We start from the raw sequence: 17,621 nt of genomic DNA, 5'->3' as shown, positions 1-17,621 counted from the left end.
TGAAAATCTAATTCAAAGTGGCCAAATCCAAAAGGAAATTTATTGGCTCTCACTTACCTGGAAAAAGTCACTTATTGCTTCAGGCATAGCCTGATTCAGGCTCAAAAGGTAGTAGTAGCTCCTGTTTTCTTTCATCCCATTTCTGACCTTAGCTTTCAGCTTCTCCCTGCCTATCTGAGAAAGATGGCTGTAGCAGCTCCAAAAACCACAGAAGAAAGAGAAGGGAGAATGTTAAGTTTTTTTTAAAAAAGCAAAAATCCAACCCATTCTAGAACAAGGGTTCTTGTTAAGTTAAAGCATAAATCTTTACTCCCAACTTAACAGGCCAGATTGAAAAGAGAATGCATGGTGGTCCTTCGTTCTCATTTGTTTAATCCATTAAAATGATGCTTATTCATCAAGGAAAACAACTTTCCAGTAGCATAATAGAAATTATCAAAGTTTCAGCAGAATTTATCAAGTGGAACATATATGAGTGGAATAAAGATTTTGGGGAAAGTTGCAGAATATATATTTGATCTGGTGAACTTGTTAACTAAAGTGGACTAAGAAGCCAGGGCCTCTGACATCCTAGGTGTCATGGAAGACCTGGGGTGATATTGTTCCCATGTTCCCTCCCAGAGGAACAAATAGAATTAGTGAACAAAATCCCTAGAGGGACACTGATACAAGACAGTTGGGAAGTGCAAAGTTAGAAGTTACTGTGTCCCATTAAGAAAAAATGAGGGCTGGGGACATAGCTCGGTTGGTAGAGTGCTTGCCTTGCATGCACAAGGCCCTGGGATTGATCTCCAGCACTGCCCCCCCGCTCCCCCGCCCCCGAATAAAGAAGAAAAGAAAAAACATGAGGGGATAGGAGAGAGGGAGTGATCATGGTGGGGATCACTGGAGGGACTGTCTTGTAATTCATTAATGTCTACCTCTCTTTAGGGTGTTTTCCTGTAGTGTATTTTCTTTTATAGTAAAGGTTTAAAAGCAATGGATATCAAGCAAATATTTAATAAAAACATGCAACATTAAATAGAAGACCAATAAATGTAACAACAACAACAACAAAAAAGAAGCCAAGCCTAAAGCCACTAAGAAATAATATTTCTGTTGGTAACTAAAGTAAGGATTGAGGTTTTTTAGCTTTCTAGTCATGTGACTAGTTTAGGCATTAGTATTCCCTGAATGACATTTGTCCCCATCAACCTTTTCTTTTCTTTTCTTTTTTTTCCTGGAACTGGGTAATAAACAAATAAGCAGCACAAGATTGACCTTGACTAAGCTGCTGAAGTATAACTGTGCTATTTGTGAAAGAATGAGACTTTGCATTCAGGTGGGGAAGTTGACTTTTGTGATAAAAACTAAGGACTGCACCTTGTTTTTTTTTTTTAATTTTTTTTATTTTTTAATACTTATTTATTAGTTTTTCGGTGGACACAACATCTTTGTTTGTATGTGGTGCTGAGGATCGAACCCGGGGCGCAGGCATGCCAGGCGAGCGCGCTACGGCTTGAGCCACATCCCAGCCCTGCACTTTGTTTTTGTGCTCACACAGATGACAGCTCTTTTCTGTGGGGCTGACCTGCATTGGGTTAAGTTTTCCTTAGGAGGTTTATTGATCTTTTGGTTAAATTCAACCATTCAGTTCTATGAGGGATAGAAGGGATGCACCAGAACAACATGAAGCCCAGAGCTTGACAACGTGCCTGAGGTCACACAGCTAGGAAGAGAAAGAGTTTGAACCCAAACCTAGACTGTGCATCACACCCCAATAACCTTCATGAACTTACTGGATCCTGGGTTTTAGTCAGAGATGCTATGAAGTGGCTGCCATATTTCTTTTTGCTCTGGGCTCTACTTTGGTTTATTTTGCTCATCTAAGAGTCTGTTTTGGGTCATAATTAAAATTATTTTTTCTTTCATGATGCTGTTTTTCTAGGAAGTGTATCCAAATCCAGTTTTTCTAGTGAAACCAATCAAGATAGCTTTTAGGCCTTAAGAATATGGCCCTTACCATGTGTGGTGGCACAAGCCTATAATCCCAGCAGCTTAGGAGGTTGAGGCAGGAGGATCCTGAGTTCAAAGTGGGCCTCAGCAATTTATTGAGGCCCTAAGCAACACAGCAAAACCCTTGTGTCTAAATAAAACATTAAAAAAACAAAAACAAAAACCCTGAAAACAGCCTGGGGTTGTGACTCAGTGGCTAAATGTCCCTAGGTTCAAATTCCTGATACAAAAAAAAAAAAAAAAAAAAAATATGGCCCCTCTTCTCGTGGTTCAGATATAGAGGAGCTGCCTAGTATGAGAGGTCCTGGGTTCAATCCCTAGCACTGAACACATATAAAAGAATATGGTCCTGTCCCTTTTGTGGATATTAAATAATAGCAATAAGACAGTATCTGTAGTGGCAACAATGTCACCTGAACCACCCTTGACACCTCAATGGCACTATCACACATGGGGGTGAGGCACTTGCAGTAAATCTGTGAATATTCATGACCGTACTCATTCCACAGATGAAAAGGCTGTGACTTAGAATAACCAACCTGCTCAAAATCCTACTGCTAGGGAGTTGGCAAAATTGGAGCACAAGTTTCTTCCCAAAGCTCTTGTTTTCTCTTCATCTCCTGTCTGATTTTACTGAAGATAGCCTGTAGGTTCAACTGGTTGTTCTTTCAACATTTATTTTGGAAATTGTGCACTGAGTTTTGCATCATAGAAAAGGTAGAGGGCCAGAGATGCCTATTTGATGTATTTTGATAAGCACAGAACTATACTTTGTGCTGTAGGGCAATACTGATGCATTTTACATGAATCTGTTAGCAAGACTCCAAATAAGTTCCCAAATATGTATCCTACAGCCAGCATATGCCCTGTTTCCCCCTCTGAATTTTAATTCTTGCTTTGAAGGCCCCCAACCCATTTTTAAAACAACAGTGTGGAGTGATAAATTGTTCCAATTTACAAAACCTTGTGTTTTTGATGGGCACTATCTATTTATGATACCAGAATTATCCCTTAGCTTATTTTTTTCCTTTGGGAGATGTCCTCATCTTCTCATCTTTCAATTTAAAAGTTAAATGGGTCAATTTTTTTAAACTATTTTACTTAAATAAGGGGAAAAATGTGGGTTTTTAGTGATGGCCAAAAAAAGTAAAATGTCAAGTTAAAAGTTAGCTCTGGATGATATATGGTTGTCCTTTAGAAACAAGTAAGAATAAAAAAATGACATTTCTTTCCCTTTTTTGCTCAAAGTCTTCTTATGATATGAATGAATCTAAATGTTTGGCTGAGTTGCCAGTTTATAATGCCTGCTATTAATTTGGTTAGTTTGTGTGAATATAACTCCTGAAGTTAAATCACAAACACCAGTGTTTACTGAGCAACTATTTTGTGTCTAGATCCATGGTGGGCCTTTCAGAAAAACTGAACCTTCAGTCTTTAATGTACTGATGGAAAGAAGTGTGTACACCAGGTTATAAAAGTAACCCAAGAAGGGCAAGATTAGCTATAGGGAGTCAAAGAATATCAAGTAGAAGAAAGCTGGGAATGCTTCTTGGAGGAGGTAACATTTGAGGAGGGTCTTGAAAAGTTGTCTTTTTTTAAATATTTTTTTTTTAGTTGTAGATGGACACATACCTTTACTTTATTTATTTATTTTTACGTGGTGCTGGGAATTGAACTCAGTGCCTCACGCATGCTAGGCAAGTGCTCTACCACTGAGCCACAACCCCAGCCCACTGAAAAGTTGTCTTGATTTTGGAAAAGAAGTATGGTTTATAAACAGTGGGAACCATTGTAGCAAAGACAAGAAGGCTAGAAAGTTTAAGGAGAGTCTGGGGAAGAGCACATTATTTAGTTTGGCTGAGAGAAGGAAGAAACCATGAGAATTTAGAAGGAAAGCGACAATAAAGATAAAAGTTGAAATTGTGAGCTTGAAAGCAAACATATAGGATATGTTTGCTTTCATGGACAGGAACACCATGGCCAAATGTGGTCCCTAAAGAGATTAAGGACAGTGACAACTCCTAACTACAATTATTGAGAAAACTAGAAACAGCACACATAGCCAACCTCAGAAATGAAAGGGAGGCATAACTATATACTTAGTAACACTAAGAACAGAAGATTTTATTAGCAATCTTATGTTAATAGAAATGAAATGTTAGGTGAATGCTAAGTTCTTTAGAGAATACAACTTGTCAAAACTGCAAAAGAAATAGAATATCCATGTAGTCCTATATACTACAAAATGATTGTATAATTAGAAATTTTGCCATCAAAAGAAATAAAAACCCTTAAAATCCAAACAAAAAGACTACATGTCCTGATTGCTTCTTCAGTGAATTGTACCAAATGCTTGAGGAAGAAATTAAATAACTCATAAAGAGACTTCTGGAATAGAAAGAGAACTCTTACCATCTGCTTTTGAGACCAGCATAAACTTGATCTTAATGCCCAATAAAGACATCATAAGAAAGGAAATTACAAGTAATAACCTGAATAAACATGGATACAAAATATCTTAATGAACTAAGACATTAGTGAAAAATGACATAACCAAATTGTGTTTATTGTAGGACTGTAAAAACAGACTAGTGTTTGGATATCAATCAATGTTATTCACCACAATTAGTGGGATAAAGAAAGTGAATCGGTATAATTTAAGTAGATGCAGACAAAGCATTTAATAAATTTAAGATCTATCCCCTTCCCCATCCACCCCAAAAAACTTTTAAGAAAATCAGATTAGAAGTGGTGGATTTTTTTAATCTAATAAGGGGTAGCTATAAGAAAGCTATTGAAAATAACATATTTAATAGTAAAATGCTGAGAATTTTCCCCATGCTACAAGAAATAAGACAAGAATGTCTGTTGTCATTACTTCTGTTCAACAATGTTTTGGACACCCTAGGTATGAAAATTATAAAGGAAGAAATAAAACCTTTTTTATCACATAAAAAAGTCTTTATCACATTAAAAAGGCCTCATAATTAAATATGAAGAAAATTTCAATTCACATATAACTATTAGATTACCCAATGAATTTAGCCAAATGATTAGTCAGTGTTTAAAAATGAATATTAGTTATAATTATAAAATGAAATTTAGAAAACAATATCACAGTATTGACAAACCCAATACATCTAGGAGCAAATCACACAGCAGTTATTATAAGACCTAATTTAAGTGGAAAGGTACTAACATAACTAAATGTACAATAACCAAAATCGTGAAACAAATGAAGTACCCATCAGTCATCATCTAGGGCAATGAGAAGGACCAACCTGTTTCTGTGACACCATGATTAAATACCAGTTCCAAAATAATCTTGAAAGAAGCTAAATACAAAAGAACATATACAATATGATTCAGTTTGTATGTGTTCCTGAAACAATCAAAACTAATTAGTGATATTTGATGTCTAGATAGTAGTTAATTTGGAGGAAGAGGGAGATTGTGGAACTCAGGAGGGCCAGGAAAGACTACAGATTATATTCTGTTTCATGATCTGGTTGGCATGAAACCAGCTGTGTTCACTTTGCCCTAATTCATCATGCCCCAAACCTATGATTTGGGTACTTTCTTATGTACAGTAACTTTAATTGAAATATTCACTTAAAAATAAAGGTACAACTCAAGAAAAAACTAGTAACATAATTAAAAATTGGGCGAAGGATTTGAGTTGACTTTTCTTTTTCTTCTTTTTTTATTGATTTAAAAATGACAGCAGAATGCATTACAATTCTTATTACACATATATACCACGATTTTTCATATCTGCTTGTATATAAAATATGCTGACACCCAATTCATGTCTTCATACAGGTACTTTGGATAATGATGTCTATCACATTTCACCATCCTTGCTAATCGCCTGTCCCTCCCTTTCCCTCTGCCTTTTCTAGAATTTTAGTTGACTTTTCTTCAAGGAAAATATACAAATAAGAAAAAAAAGGATGTGCAAAATTATTATCATTAGAATAATGCAAATCAAAATCATAATTAGATATAACTTATCCGCCACTATTACAACTAAAATTAAACAACAACAGACAAGAATGAGTGTTAGGGAAAGATGCGGGAAAATTTGGAACCCCCAAATATTAATGTGGAAATGTAAAATAGCACAGTACCACTTGGAAAACTGTCAATTCTTCAAGATGTTAAACATAGAGCTGGGCACAGTGGAGCATGCCTGTAATCCAGCATCTTGGGAGACCGAGGCAGGAGGAGTAGCTAGTTCAAAGCCAGCCTCAGCAAAAGCAGGGTGCTAAGCAATTCAGTGAAACCCTTTCTCTAAATAACATAAAAAATAGGGCTGGGATTTGGTTCAGTGGTTGAGTGCCCCTGAGTTCAATCTCTAGTACCAAAACAAATAAACAAAACCATAAAGATAGCACAGGACCCAGAAATGCCATTCCTAGGTACATACTCAAAAGAATAAAAATTATATGTCCACACAAAAACCTGTGCACAAATGCTCACATCCCTATTATTTATAATAGCTAAAAATCTAAAACAACCTAATGTATAACGTCCATTAAATGAAGAACTAAAATATGGTAAATCCATACAGTGGAATATTGTTTTGCAATAAAAAGTAATGAAATACTGCTATATGTTATAACATGGATGAACCCTGAAAACCTTGAAAGATGACCACATATCATCTGATTATATTAAATGTCCAAAATAGCCATATTGGAGACAGAAAGTTGATGAGTGATTTCTAGGAGATGGGGAAGTGGAGAAGAGGAGCTATTGCTAAGGGATACAAGACTTTTTTTGTGGTGAAAATATTCTGGATTTAGATAGTGTGGATGGTTACACCAACCACTGAATTGCCCACTTTGAAGAGGTGAATTTTACGATGTTTTATATCCCAATAAACTGTTATTTAAAATTAAAATATTACACAGGAAAGGACCAATAATTTTGATTACTTTAAGTAAAAAACAGAAGGATACAATAAGCAACTAGGAGATATATTCCTCAGACTTAGTTGAGATATAATTCTTAGTATAAAAAGGCAATATTTATCAGTGTGCAATTAAAACTTGGGGCAAAATATATCAATGTTGGCATTCAGTCTGGTTGGGAAGCTAAGGTTTTTTTTTCCCTTTGATCTTCATGTTTTTAGTAATGTGTATTAACTATATAGGAATGATCAGGAGTTATTATTTAGGAAAAAACAAAACTGTTAAAGGAAAAACCATCATAAAAATCTTAAAAGTGCACACTTTTGTTCTTTAATTCTTGTTTTTTGTTGTTGTTGTTGTTGTCTTTTTTTTTTTTTCTGAACTGAGAAGGCTCCATAGGAAGAAGGTTAGATTATTTATGAAAATTGAGACCCTATACTCCAGTTTCTTCATTTGTAAAATGGGGTCCATGATACCAGTCTGTAGAGGTTTATGATGGGGATTAAAAAGGACTAAGGTATGGGAGAATCCTGGCACATAACAGATATTCAAGGAATCCCTTGCCTCTTCATCCCTTCTCTTTTTTTAAATTTTATTTTGTTTTAATATTTATTTTTTTAGGTGTAGTTGGACACAATGCCTTTTTAAAATTTATTTATTTTTATGGGGTGCTGAGGATCGAACCCAGTGCCTCACACATGCCAGGCAAGCGCTCTACCACTGAGCCACAACCCCAGTCCCTCCATGTTGAAAAGACTTTAAAAGTGTCTTTGAAAGGAGAAAATAACAGAGGGGGGAAGAAAACCCAGACCCAGAAGATCTGTGGCATAATAAATGACCTAGAGACTTATCTTTCTTCCTTTTGGGCATTTGGCAAGTCACTTGTCCCCTCTGGCTCCTATTATTCTCATTTGGCAAATTAAGGGATTGGATTAAGTGTCCTCCTTTAAAAATTCTACAGTTTGGAGGCTCTGTGACTGGGATTTTGATTCTCAATGGGCTCTCCTGGGGAGTCTAAATTGATGTGACATTCTTGCAATGTTTAAATCTGAGCTTTGTTTGTTCTGTCTTGGCCAACTGTGGCCAGGCCAGCAGCCCCCCTGCTCACTCTCTTGCTGGTGCTCAGTTCCCAGCATGGTGTTTATTTAGGGATTGCAATTTCCTTACTGGCGTGCGCCCCCGCCAGCAGGGTTGAAAAGTCAACCACAGGCCTCATGTGAACTTCCCCTTTCAAGTTGCAGTAATGACAGTGTACCAACCAACACAAGCCTCATTCCTAAGGCATGGTCCAGTTTCCACATCCATCAGGCCACACTGGTGACTTGGGGTGGCCTGAATTCCATGGACGCCTGTTGCTTTTTCCATGAGACAGAATGGTTGAACATAGAAGGATTTGTGGTATGTTTTGGAGATCCTAAGAAAGAGGCCCCAAGCCCAATGAGGAGATTGGTTCAAAGGAATAAGAAGAGCAAGTTCAGGTTGCTGGAAGTCCAGTGAAATTCTTTACTAAATCTTTTCATCAAGAGCATTGGAAGAGAAATAGAGGGGTCAGGTATCCATCTTTTTAGGCTCCCCAAAATGTATTAGCTGTGTTGTAAATGAGTATTTCACGAAATTACTGCTATTCTCAGAGAATGGGCAGCTGTAATTCAAATCCTGTTTGTATTCAGACATATGTGTAAGATGACATCCAATCCATCCTTAGGGAGGGTAGTGCTACACACATGCAGGGGACTACCTACTCATCTGTAAGCAGTTTCTGAAACTTTTTTTCCTCCTTTTCCTTTCTCCCCAACCTCTTCACTATTTCTCTTGACCTTGCTCTGTGATCTTTAGAGGAAAAGTACTATGTGGGAGAAAGAACCAGAATAGCTCAGCTTTTAGGTGGCTCACCTTCTCTGAAACCAGTCTTTCCTGAGGTTGGCCTGGGTACAGCAAGGTCCCAGTATGTGTCCTACTTTGAACTGTTCCAAGGAAGGCTGTTGAGGAAACTATTTCAGTTTAATAAAGAGGAATCCTTGGACAGGTTATTTACCCATCAATATGTCTCTTGATCTGTTATGTGGGTAAAATATGTCCTTAACTAATGGGTTTGGGGGAAGTGAGATTTTTCTTTAAGTAATCAATACACATCAGCTGCTGTTGGTTTTGTTTTGTGCTTTATTTTTTTTTTTGCTTGTAGAGGGACACAATACATTTATTATTTATTTTTTATGTGGTACTGAAGATGGAACCCAGTGCTTCACATGTGCTAAGCAAGGGCTCTACCACTGAGCCCACAACCCCAGCCTGGTTGTTGTTGTTTTTAATACATTTTTAATACCAGAATGGAAAATACTGTTTGTTTCTGTCCAGTGCTATTCCTTTCTGCATATTCAGATAATGCAAATTTATTAATATTTTAAACATTTTTCTAAATGAGAAATAAAACAGGAAGAAAAAAAGACATAAAAGATAAATCTTTTGATGTTATTTTTCCCCCAGTCTGAGGAATTTGCAAATAATACAGATTTTTGTGTCTCCCTCTCCTGAAAGAAGTGATTATCTAGGGAGTTTTTACTCCACAGATGATTCTGATGCATTTAGTCCATAGATTGGTACTATGGAGACTTCGCTTTAAACATGACCTCAGGCCAATTGAAATGATTTTCAATTAGCCAGTGCTCCCTTTTGTGTGTTGGGAATGTAGAAAGTTCTTCATTTTCAAGCAACTTTTTATGCCAGGAAGTTAGATACCTAGCTTAGAGGCACATGTACAAAGTGCTACATTGGTTATTAAAATATTGAAATACTTTCACAGATACCTGAAACTCTCAGAGTGCCCCCAATCCAGCCCTTACCCTGGGATCCTGAAATTCAGCAATTAAAGAGCTTATTGCAGGGACCTCCCAAATCTAGTTCCAGTGTAACCAAATGGTATCGTTTGATTGTTCTTTTTCTGTTCCATAGTGATTGTTGAATGACTTAGCAGTCACCCTTGATCCCATGGGATTTAATATACTGGGTTTTTTTTTTCTAGTTTTGATAACATGGTTTCATTTCCAGTTTTGGTAACACAGCTTCATTGAAACTGCCCTCATATCACCAATGACATTCTCAACTTTTCTTTGATTTCCCTTCCATCTCAAAACTATTCAGCCTCTTATTTTTTTGAGACTTTCCATAATTTTCATTAATTTTTGCCCCTGTTTTATCCTGGTAATGATTCCACTGGTTTTTCTAATCTTGATTCTCAGCCATGTCTGAGAATTCTTTCACCACCTCTGTTGTCTCAACTTCAGTTTCAGCTTCTGCTTTTATCATTAACTTCACAAAGACCATCTTATTGCCATCTTGTTTACAAGATTTTAAATAACTCTTGGTCATACCCAAGAACATACTCCTGGCTTGGTTCTAAAGACTGGTTATCATTCCACTTCATCTTCCTTTCATTTCCAACTCCTCTGCAACTAAACATGATCTATGCTCTTTAATCTGTCTTTTAACTCCTTGACACATAGTCTGTATTCATTCTCTTGTTCTTTCAAATATTATATGCTGCATACCATACTTAATGCTTATGTTTTTGTGTGCATTATTACTCCTGATCAGAAATAATTTTATCTTCTTTATGATAACCTTATTGTTGTGAAAATCCCAAATTGTGCAAATCTTCCTGTGCTTTCTGGAGAGCTTTTGACAGTAATATAGTAGTTTTACTGATTTCTCATTTTCTGCAAATATTGCATCTTACTCTGTTTTGGTGTTTCCTTTCATACTATTACTTGTGCATTATACTCCTCTGTTACAAGTGACAGAGGCTTTACTCTTGTAATTTGGCATTCTGGGGAGTGGATGGTTCAGACACAGCTATATCTAGGTATTCAAATGATATGCAGGCCACAGCCAACTATAAGCCCACATTTTCCTTACTCTCAGAAGAGACAGACAGCAGATATATAGTCAGATCTGCTCTAGCCCTGTATATAGTAATCTTCCTAGAAGAACTCTGATTGGCTAGGGGTGAATTCATAACTCTAGCTAAACCAATCACTATACTTAGAAGATCCATGGTACTTGCCTCTTGGAGGGATACACAGTTGAAAAACCACTAAACTAAAGGGAGTTGGGAGGCTGGAGATGTGGCTGAGTGGTAGTATTTGTAGAGTGTTTGCCTAGCATGTATGAAGCCCTCAGTATCATCCTTAGTTTGAAACAAAACAAAAATAAACAAAGTACAGGGAGTAGGGGAGATACACTTCCCAATAGGAAAGAGGTTGAGCAGATGGAAAAACAAACAAACAAACAAAAAACAAAAAAGAACAAAAGAAAGAAAGAAAGTCATAGATATGCTATATAAGAAATGGGAGAGAAGAAAACAGTAGGTTCATTCAGTACCTATTGTGGATGTGTATTACCTATTATACTGGAAGATTTACATGCTGTGACTCATTTAATTCTCATAACAATCTTAGGTTACAGGATTAGCAAGGTTAGAAATATGCTCACAAAGTTAAACAGGGTTGAATAAAAAATGGAAGCAACAGTCTTGTGTATCTAATAGAACTGGGGAGTTGATGTGGACTGTGTTATAGTTGATTTCTGATAATAATGGCAAACCTTACTCTACAGGCAGAGGTTCCATGATAGGTACTTTGCATGCATCATACATCATTTGTAATTTTTTTTTAACATGCTTGTGAACAATCTTACTTCAGAAAGGCTGAGCATCCTGCCCCAAAATGTAAAGCATGAACTTAGATTGGCATCCAGGTTTATGACACTCTAAGGGTTAGATTTTTCACCTTTTTTGTGTAGTCTGTCTGAAATTTTGTTAGACTTTCTGATAGACTTAACTCTGTGAACAATAAAACAGACTCAATCATGGAAATCAGAACTTCAAAAATCACATAGAACAAGAACCACTAGAGAGATTTTATCTTTTGGCAGGTCATCAGTAGTGTGTACACAATAGGAAGGACGCCTTCCAGGGGCCTGAGCTTCATGAAGAACAAGTCAGAAGTAGGCAAATGAAACCATGATAAGAAACCAGAGCATTCTAATTGCCTTTAATTTGACCTAGTCCAGCCTGGTTCTGTGCTTGTATGTTTTGCCGTGAAGAATTAGACAGTCATCTGTAAAACCAGATAAAACAAAACAGCAGCATGTCCTCATCATCTTCATCTTTTTATAGTTTGATAAGTCCTAAGAGGAGTTTTTTTTAAAAATTTCTTATTATGCATTTTTTCCCAAATATGTATCAGAACTATGTCACCTTCTTTCTGGAGTGCTTGACTGGAGTTCCTATGACCAAGGCAGGGCATTATTTTGTAAAGAGAAAAGACAGCCCAAGACCAAGGGCTATTCAGTTAGTAGTTTGCAGCTATAACTATGATTTTTTAAAAGTTACGCCTTCAACAGCCTCTGTGGTATCCAGTAATAATAGTTTAGAATTTTATTCTAAATAAGTGTAATATAATTATGTAGGGACATTTCCTGAACATTAGATCACATCTTCTTTAAACCAAGTTGGCACTAAGTTTGTTGATCAACGTCTGTAGACTGCTACGTGATCACGGTGAGTTCCTTGCTCTGTAAAAACTGCTTGTATTGCCGCAGCCACGATGCCGAAACGAAAGAAGCAGAATCAGCAACAGCAGCCGCCGCCACAGCAGCCACCACTGCCCGAGCGGGAAGAGACTGGAGATGAGGAGGATGAGAGTCCCATAGGACCACCCAGCCTTCTGGGCCCTCCTCCCATGGCCAATGGAAAGCCTGGTGACCCCAAGTCAGCTCTTCACAGAGGTCCTCCAGGATCAAGGGGACTGATGATTCCACCACTGCTGAGTCTCCCACCTCCTCCCCGGGGCAGAGGCCCAATCTGGGGAGGCCTCGGCCCCAGACAAATCTGACCGCCCAGTCTGTCGACACCTTTCCAAAAAGGGCCACTGTAGATATGAAGACCTCTGTGCCTTCTACCACCCAGGCGTCAATGGACCTCCTCTGTGAGACTGTGCCTTCCCATCCAGGCTGGAAGGAGCCCTCTGTGACCCTGTGGCCCTGTGATGGCTACTGTGAGGCTCTTCCACCCAACACCCTCTGTCAATGACACGTCCACCCCCATCCACCACCTCCCTGGTTTGGGGTCCAGAGTTGTGTTTATTCACTGGTGTGCAGCGCGCTCTGTATTCTGATCCAGCCTCCAGAGACATGCCTTCGGGACCCCTTCTTGCTCCCTTCAACTGCCTCCTGGATCTTCTTCCCTTTCGCCAAATGACTGCTGAACAGGAAACCTCTTTGGTGCTGTTTCTCGTGCATCTGTCCACCTGTCCCCAGTACTGCCCTCAATTCCTGAGAGCCCTGGAGCGGTTTCCTACCCACTTCAGCTGCTTATTTTAAGTCCTTTTTATGTGACATCCCAGTGTTTTCAGCTGCTTGGGAAACTCGCCAGGTTTTCTGACCTGGGGTCAAGTTTGGGTGACTGGTACAGAGTTGCTCCCTGAAAGGCAACTGCCCCTGCTTTTGGGTTTCGTAGTTTCTCTGTCAGTAGCATGATCCCCACCGCTATGGTCTGTGATCACTGTGCTTTGTGAAACTGTGCATCCCCTCGTAGCCTCTCTCAGTATCCGTGGCATTTTTGTGATTTCCCAACACTAGAATAAGTTTTTCTGCCAAAATGAGTGAGGCTCTTGGTACCCTCTAGACTTTCCCCACATCCCAACTTGGGAGAATCGTGAAACTCCACAAGACTGCCTCCCTGGTCCTCCCTGTACTTCTCCTGGTGTTGATTATTCTTGGTCTGACACAGGCCAGTGATGTCTTGTAAAGCCTCAGATGGGCCTCCCTACCCAGCTCCTTTTCAGCCTGTTTTAGTTAGACTATGTCATTGTGCAGCCACCAGCCCTTTCATTTGAATTCTGTGAATCTCCACCTGGCCTATCTATGGGTGGAGCCTGGACAGTACTGTTGCTCTCTTCTGACACTCTTCCCTCACATCCCTGGCACTGGTTGTTTTCTGTGAAAACGGCAGTGAACAGGTTCAGTTTTGAGCTGGCCCTGAGGAAATGGGTCAGGAGTTGTGTGGGCAAGAGGGAGGGATGAGAGCGTTGGAGAACTGAGAATGAATTTTTTTCTTTTTAACATTTTTTTATATTAGTAATAAACGCAGTGGAAACCAGCAAAATAAATAAATAAATAAATAAATAAATAAATAAATAAATAAATAAATAAAAACTGCTTGTATTTTTTTCTTCTTGGCCTGATATTAAAATGAAACCAGTAATTCTTACTATTTAAAGGAAAGCACACTGTGACACTCAGAAATAACATAATCATTTCTTTTTGTGACTAAATGTTGCTTTTTTTTTTTAATGTGATACCAACTCACCATTTAAGTGTTCACAATTCCTAGAGAGGAACTGAAATCTATTTCTTGCTGTTTAAGGGGCATATAATATTTGACAAACACAAAATGAGTAATAATAGCATCTTGACTGGAAAAGATGCTCTAGAAAGTTTGCTCCCAGGGTTGCTGTACACTTGTGCCAAGATGGATAGCTCTTGAAAGTAGGTTTATATTTCTCTAAATGTACTTAGTAAAGTTCCCTTATCTTTTGGCAGGTCATCAGTAGTGTGTACACAATAGGAAAGATGCATTATTCAATCTTATGCCTTCTGAATACCTGCAGTATTTAAAATATCTGAATTATCTAAAGACCTTGAGGAAATTCAGATTCAGATTTAGCAGTTCTGCACTGGGAGCCTGAGATTTTGCATGTCTATAAAGCCCCCAGATGAAATCCATTCTGCTGATCTGTAGACTACATTTTGATTAGTAAAGATCTAGATACTCTCTTGTTAAAGAATGATGTTCATGTATCTTGTTGAGATTGAATTGGCATCTCACACCTGGCAAAGTAACTGGTACCAAGTAGTTAAAGGAATGAATGAGAGTAAATCCCTGTTTTCAAGTTCACTACCAATCCGAGGCATACATGTCCTAGGGGGGAAAAAAAATCCAAAGATTATTTTGTAAAGAGAGAAAAGACAGAAATAAATGTATTTTGGTTTTCCCGCTCAATTTGTATTTTCATTGCTACAATTCCTGTGCTCAAGAGCTAGTTCTAGGGCTGGGATTGTGGCTCAGCAGTAGAGTGCTCACTTTGCATGTGTGAGGCCCTGGGTTCGATCCTTAGCACCACATAAAAATAAATAAATAAAGGCATTGTGTCCAACTGCAACTACAAAATAAATATTAAAAAAAGAGCTAGTTCTAATATTCATGGTTAGTTTAAAACTTGTAGGGTGGGCCTACATGGCTGATAGGGTTTAATTCTGGTGGCTTATTTATTAGCTGAGGGACACCTATTTTGCATCTTTTGAATAATAGAGTAAAATGGTCTTACATATGCATTTTAAGTAGGAGTTGTGATCCCAATATATGTATAAAAATTTTACAAGTATTTTACAAATGTGTAGAAAGAAAGGGCTTGAAAGAGTTACTCAGTCCAGGTTAATTTTTCTAATTAACAGGGAAAGAAACAACAATTTTGTTTCCCCCCTGAAATTTTTTTTCCATATTCTTAACAGTCTATAAGCAAAATATAAAATTAAAAAAGACAAATTGTCTTCTTATCTCAAGACGATTGGGAAAATGTCTCCTGAGACATTAGGTGATGAATTCAATATGGGAGTCCATGCCTCTTGTTTTGCTGCTAAAGTCAGATCAAGTTCAAACCACTTTTGAGTGACAGAAACTAACAAAGTGATCTGGATAGTTAAGCCCCACTAATATTAAACTGGGATAATTGTGGCAAGATTTTCCTCGAAAAACTCCAATTGTTATTTTGATTCTTCAACTTACTAATATAACTTTGAGATTAACATGGAACATTTGGTTATTATAGACTTTGGGGAAAGTCACTGTAACTTGTATCTTCCCTTCCTTGTATCTTTAAGGAAGGCCCACAGTTATCTGCTTCTAGAGCTTGTTTATTTGTGAAACAATCAAAATATGTTTGGAAAATCACAACATAAATTGGTTTAAAATGTCAGTTGTTAATAACACGTAAAGATGAAGTAAAATCTGGTGATTAGGAGTGACATGTCGCTCGACCTTCTGAAACTTTTCAGGATAGTATAGCATATATCTTCATTTTTTTCACCTCTGTACTCTAGATCAATGCTTAGAGCTATTGAGCACGTCTTTTCTGAAAGAAAACATCCATATACCACTTTCAGCTATATATGGACTTCCATATTCCTCTTGAATATGCAAGATTTTGGCCATTTGTCTAGTTCTAGAGTTTTTGTTTTGTTTTGTCTTAATGATAAAACTCCTTCTGCCTGAGTTCTTGGAGCTGAGGCATTTGTGAAACCGTGAGTGTGGCAGCCATTTTATTTGCCTTTGATTTTCAGGTCTATGTTTCCTTGGTCTTTCTCTGTCTCAATGTTTTGCTTATCTTCTTGGTCACAACCAAAAACCATCTGTATTTTATATCTGTTCTCCTTGCGGATCATAATTGTGTTTTCTTATTTATTTCTCTCTATGCTCATGATTTCAAGAATGATTTCTATTGCTCATAAACTTGTTACATTAGATCAGAAATAGAGATAAGGACAGAATAAATATATCCTTATGAAAGTGCCTCCTACAACATTATTTCTGTTTATATATCAGGATAGCTACAGCTATAGAGTGGGAATAGTTTGAGATAAAAGAAAGATATTAATTAATTTAAAAACTTAGTAAAAGTGAAAAATATTTTTAAAATCTTTTGTCACTTTTAAATCAAGAAGATTTGGTCTATTAAGAAACTTTGTATCTTATCCAGTTCTGATCTTTCCTTAGTAGTATGTAATTTTTTACCATCCAATGAAAAGTGCCTTCCAACCATAGAAGGTGGGTACCTGTGGTCATTTTTAAAGCCTCAGGAGTTGACTGAGTATGAAACTGAGGGTTTATGAGAATGCAATTTCTTCTCCTCTTGCCTACATGATTGAAGCCTGGAATTCTACCAAGTGTTATAAAAATTAAAAATTAAAACAAAATTAAGGTCTAAACTGGGCACAGTGGCATTTGTCTGTAATTGTAGTTACTTAGGAGGCTGAGGCAGGAAGGGTCTAAGTTCCAGGCCAGCCTGGGCAGCTTAGCAAGACACTAAGAAAAGGGCGAGGCATGTAGCTCTGTGGTAGACTGCTTGCCTACCATGTTTGAAGCTGTGTGTTCAAACCCTGGTACTGGAAAAAAAAATCCATGATGTGAGGACTATCCAGTGTATTGCTGTCCAGACAGACAGACACACACACACACACTCTTAAATATGTATATATGTGTATACACACAAATATAAATGTGGTCTCTTCAGACTTGGGTCTAAAATTCCAGAAGATTTTATATGTAGAAAGTGGGTTCACACTTCCAGTTAAACTTTTATAAAAATTGTATTCTCTTTAAAAAATTGTTTTAGTTGTAGATGGACACAGTATCTTTATTTTTATTTATTTATTGTACGTGGTGTTGAGGATTGAACCCAGGGCCTTGTGTGTGAGGCAAGTGCTCTACCACTGAGCTACAACCTCAGCCCTCTTGTAAACTCTTTTAAAAAAAAAAAAAAAAAAAAAAAAAAAATATATATATATATATATATATATATATATATATATATATATATATATGTGTTTGTGTGTGTAAAATATAAATATATAAATATATATATAAGATATATATAT

General features: G+C 37.4%; 1 protein-coding gene and 1 pseudogene across 1 annotated transcript in view; both read left to right on the top strand.

The window, feature by feature from the left end:
* The window catches only part of Erc2 (ELKS/RAB6-interacting/CAST family member 2), an 813,481-nt gene that overhangs the window by 244,659 nt on the left and 551,201 nt on the right, over positions 1-17,621 (top strand). The window lies entirely within an intron of this gene.
* LOC143408494 (proline-rich protein 3 pseudogene) lies at positions 12,515-12,998 on the top strand (annotated as a pseudogene).

This window comes from Callospermophilus lateralis, chromosome 1, assembly GCF_048772815.1.
Source record: "Callospermophilus lateralis isolate mCalLat2 chromosome 1, mCalLat2.hap1, whole genome shotgun sequence".
NCBI classification, from domain to species: Eukaryota; Metazoa; Chordata; class Mammalia; order Rodentia; family Sciuridae; genus Callospermophilus; species Callospermophilus lateralis.
Note: the sequence above shows the minus strand (reverse complement) of the source record. Positions and strands in the feature narration are given on the sequence as shown.